The 5,354-nt window shown below is 37.9% G+C and overlaps 1 pseudogene; it reads left to right on the top strand.

The window, feature by feature from the left end:
• The first annotated feature begins 687 nt into the window (after positions 1-687).
• LOC100919864 lies at positions 688-1,446 on the top strand (annotated as a pseudogene).
• The last annotated feature ends 3,908 nt before the right edge of the window (positions 1,447-5,354 follow it).

Genomic DNA, 5,354 nt, shown 5'->3' with positions numbered 1-5,354 from the left:
GCCAGGTCCATCAGAACTGGTCATCATATAATATTGTTGTTGAAATATATAATGATCTCCTGGTCCTGCTCATTTCACTCAGCATCAGTTCGTGTAAGTCTCTCCAGGCCTTTCTGAAATCATCCTGTTGGTCATTTCTTACAGAACAATAATATTCCATAATATTCATATACCACAATTTATTCAGCCATTCTCCAACTGATGGGCATCCACTCAGTTTCCAGTTTTTAGCCACTACAAAGAGGGCTGCCACAAACATTCGTGCACATACAGGTCCCTTTCCCTTCTTTAGTATCTCTTTGGGATATAAGCCCAGTAGTAAAACTGCTGGATCAAAGGGTATGCACAGTTTGATAACTTTTTGAGCATAGTTCCAAACTACTCTCCAGAATGGTTGGATTCGTTCACAACTCCACCAACAATGTATCAGTGTGGGAATACTATTAATAAAAGGAAAATCTCTGGCCTTAAGGAATTTTTAAGTCTAAAGGGAAGAAGAGACACAACACACAAAAGGAGGCAAGAAGGCGGAAGAAAGGGCGTCTCCCATTACGCTGGGGCGGTAAGGGCATTTGCTGTGGGCAATGGATTTGAGATTCGCTAGTTGATCCCAGAAGCTGAGCTAGAAATTGGCTCCTGGGCCCAGGACCTCAGCCCTGCCGGTGTGGGGAAAGCTCGCCCTGCGCCATGGCAGTCACCTTGTCCTCGGAGCCTTTCGAGAAATTGCACAATATCTTCCGCGGGTTCTTCGATGACTTGCAAGGGGTCCCTGACAGGCTCCTGGGGACCGGAGGGGCAGAAGAGAAAAAGACGTTCATCAGAGACTTTGATGAGAAACAACAGGAAGCAAATGAAACGCTGTCAGAGATGGAAGAGGAGCTGCGCTATGCCCCCCTGTCTTTTCGCAACCCTATGATTGCCAAGCTTCGGACTTATCGCAGAGACCTGGCCAAGCTCCAGCGAGAGGTGAGAGCACTCCTTTGATGGTGCCGCCTGGAGGCCGAGGAGACAGTAGAAATGTCTCTATAGCATACATGCTTTAGAGAATGATCACATGAATCATCTGCAATCTCAAAGGGTTTTAGTTCTACAAGGCTCCAAGAGCCTAAATCGAGCCACTCAGACGCTCCCACCCTATTGCCACTGAGACGGATCAGATTGGTTCTGAAATCATTGAAGAATTGGGAGACCAAAGAGGCCAGCTGGAACGCACAAAGAGCCTATTGGTGAACACAAATGAAAACTTGAGCAAAAGTCGAAAGATCTTGCGTTCTATATCTAGAAAAGTGTCAACTAATAAACTGCTGCTTTCCATGGTTATCCTTCTGGAGCTGGCCGTCTTAGGAGGACTAGTCTATTACAAGTTCTTTCGATAATAAGGAAAATCCCTGTCTCTTTATTCTCCTTGTGGATCCCTAAATCAAAGAGCTAAAGGACCAACTTTACTGCTAGAGCCTAGCAGTTTAAACACTCATACTGTCTGTGTAAGAAAGAAGGAAGATGACGATTGGAAATGTGAAGTAATGGTAACCAAGCTGGGGTGCTATACCAAGATAACAAATGCTGTGTTTATTGGTTCTTTAAGTTTATAGAGGAATCTAACATATTAACTCACAATGAAGTAAATAAACCCAATTACAGAATATAGTAACATTGGTCACCAAAATGAGGAGGGATTTTTTTTAAAAACAATTATGCTTTCATGAAGGCAGTATTAACATTGACAATTTTAACATCCCTTTAAGTGCCTCTGTAGAACTTTGGAATGCCCATTTTGGAAAAACTTATGGAAAAAAATGCAGACTCTAAATTTGGGGGGAGAAGAAGAAGAGAAGAAGAAGAAGAAGAAGAAGAAGAAGAAGAAGAAGAAGAAGAAGAAGAAGAAGAAGAAGAAGAAGAAGAAGAAGAAGAAGAAGAAGAAAGATAGATAGATACACGAGAGGAGATTGGGAGATACCCAAAGTGGGGCCACCTTGTTCCTTGGATTTGATACTAAGCCCAGCAGTGGACTGAGCTGAGAGTCCAGTCACTGCCCTCTATATAGAAAGGCTTTGTGAGGATATCCAATCAGCAGAGGAGACTATAAATGGAAAGAATGATGCCTCTTGATCTCAGGTATAGTTACAAGTCACAGTTGGACTCTACCTCCAGGGTTTCAAGTCTGGGACAATCCATAAAATACCAAAAAACAAAAAAAAAAATCATTAAAAAAAATCTGTTTTGAATTGATTCAGAGAATGATATGAACCTATTTCTCCTCCCTTTCATAATTTGCTAGCTCTTTCCTAAATGTTCTCCAGCTTCTCCACCCTCTATTTAATTAAAGCATGGAGGTCAGAGATGGACAAAGAACTCAATTAGAGGATCTCTTCAATACCCCAGAGGATTCTGGGAAAAGTCTGAAATCCATTTCATAATGAATGTCCAACTTGGAGAGCCAGGAAATCCTCATGCTGAGCAGCCAGATTCACTAATTCTCTGCATGGATATTAGGGCTTTTTAAATACAGTCTCTTCCAAAAGTCACACTCCAAGAATTGCACCTGTTATAACCTCACCCCCACCCCAAATCCACCATATGTCAAACCTCTGAAGGGCTTTCTAAGGCAGTATGAAAGAACATTTTTCCCATAATAGAAGTAAGAATTAATGCTAAGGCTGCTATTATTTTGTACAGTCTTTGGGATAATGATAATTTTAGTCCTGGTTCTAATCATTAGAAAAATCACCCACCTCTCTAAATCTCAATTCCTTTGTGGAAATAATGAGAGAAGTGAAAAATATCCATAGAATCCTCAATTTTCTTCAAAGCATAACTTAGATATCAGCTACTGCATGAAGCCTTGCCAAATCTCCTCACCTCCTCACTCCATCCTCAAGCTGACTGCTTGAAGCTATTTTATATTACTTTTTATCAGTACAGTATAGCCTATTCTGTATTTAAGTATTTCAAATTCAAATAATTTGTGTACACATTGCATAACTGCAATAGAATGTAAATACCTTGAGGACAGAGATTTTTATTTTTTTTCCTTTGGATCCTTCACATTTAATACAATTACATATTAAACCCTAATAAATATGTTTTATTTGAATTAAACTACTACTGATACTGTCATTATTACGCTAACATTTTTGTTACATTATTATTATACTAATCATACAGTGTCTTATTAATTGTATAGCGTATTACTATTTTTAAAGTTCTACAGTATGAGCTAGCTTATTTGATTTTCAGACTAGACAAGTGATGTAGATGGGACAAGTAATAACTAAGGTAGTTTTTAGAGAAGAAAACAAAGCCACAGAGAATGGAAATTATTTGGTCAAGATCACACAATAAGTGATAGAACTAGGACTATAATCCAGTTGTACTAAATTTTACAGAAATGTCTTTTTCCTACACCAGGTTGACGTATTCCCCTAATGTCATTCATTAATAATTAATAACCAAACCCTTAGAATAACACTTTCCAACTCAGAAAAATAGATTGATTACAAATGGACATTTTTTTAAAATAAGGGATCTTATAAATAATCTTGGCAGCCAAATGGTACAATAGACAGAGCACAAGACCTGGAGTCTGAATGATTTGTTTTCAGATATGGCCTCAGAGATTACCTAGGTATGACCCTGAACAAGTCATTTTATCTCTGTCTTAGTTCTTCATACATAAAATGGAGGTGATAATAATGGCCCCTACCACCTAGGGTTATTGTGAAAATAAAATGAGATAATAGTTGTAAAGCACTTGGCATAGTACCTGGCAGATAATAAGCAATGTTACCTATTATAATTAGTCTAAACCCCTCATTTTACAAATGAGAAAATTGAGGTTCAGAAAGATCATTTAGACAATTAAATTGTTATTTGAACTAGATCATTTAACTTCAAATCTCCAAATCCAAATCAGACCCTGATTTGTAAAATTAACTAATTTTCAAGATATAGATGATCATATTGGAAATTTAACATTTGGCTCTTTAAAGTAGCTGGTTCCAGCCTACCCCTGATGATAATTCAGGTCTCATTTCTAATTATTGTTCTTATCTACTGCCCCACTCCTTGTGCCCTACAAAAAATATATACTTTTATTATGATTTAGCATATGTTTAATGTGTGAAATAGAAAGATTAAAAAAAATACAACATTTAGCCTACCCAAGTCACTTCTCTTGGTGAGGAAAAAAAGCATCTCCTTTTGCATTAATGTCTCTTCTTCAATTAATACTTGAGTTTATACACTTATTCTTCCCAAGAGAACTAAGTCTCGCAGAAGACACTGACAAAATAAAATCACCTTCCTCATTCCATTCCAAACAATTGCATAGTCATAGAGTGGTAGAAATACAGTATCTTCACCATAGTCTGCTTGGTCCTATATGAAATTCATCCAAAGAGCTGTCTCATTCTTCTCTCCCAGAATTCATCTTAGCAACTGTCTTTTTTCTTTATTTATCCTCCAACTGAGATTTAGTAAGGTTCTTTCCAGCTTCTCAAGCAGCCTTACCTTCTAATCAACTACCAACAGAGAGCTAAGGAACCCGTTGCCAAAGACCCTCATCCAAAATATCTCTTTCATGGTGGACCATATGATGGCCTGGTATATCTCCAGACAACCAACTAGTGTCTGTCAACACAGCCATTAACAGCACTTCTATCATTTTTAGTTGTATAAATTGCCTTTCTATCCTTTTATATAATTTTTCCATACTGTACAGGTCCAGGGAGAAACTAGAAGAATAAGAGGAATAATCCACTCTCGTGAACCACAAGAGCTATTGAAATGATCTATAAATACAACTGTACCAGGACAACTAGACTGCAACTGCTTGTATAAATCACGAGACTATATATTTAGAAGTGGAAGGGACCTTAGAAATCATCTGGTCCAAGTTCTGAATTTGCCTAAGAATGCCCAGTCACCCAAGTTAGAACTGATGCTATGCCCAAAAGTCCTTTAATTATGAATCCAACGCTCTTTGCTCATCTGCGCCTGCTTTAGCTATGTCTAATAACAGGATTCCAAAACTATATTTTCTGAAGAGAATTTAATGGAGCGCAGGAGGGAAAAATCTGTGATGAAGAATGACATACTGCTTTTAGGGAATAAAAAAAGCCAAGAAAACAGGAAGTTGTATGCATAGAGATCAGATTTAAAGACCCTCCTGTTCTCCAACTTTTCATATTAATTCACCCAGAGTTTAAGAATCTGATTGATGCCTGTTTTTTTTTGTTGTTGTTGTTGTTTTATGGTTTTTTTTTTTTTTTAAGAAAAGTGACTATTGCTGCTAAGAAAATACTTTTTTCTGGCTTTTGAACTGGCAGGCTAGTCCCAGAAGCTTGCCCTGACTC

Source organism: Sarcophilus harrisii, chromosome 2 (assembly GCF_902635505.1).
Source record: "Sarcophilus harrisii chromosome 2, mSarHar1.11, whole genome shotgun sequence".
NCBI classification, from domain to species: domain Eukaryota; kingdom Metazoa; phylum Chordata; class Mammalia; order Dasyuromorphia; family Dasyuridae; genus Sarcophilus; species Sarcophilus harrisii.
Note: the sequence above shows the minus strand (reverse complement) of the source record. Positions and strands in the feature narration are given on the sequence as shown.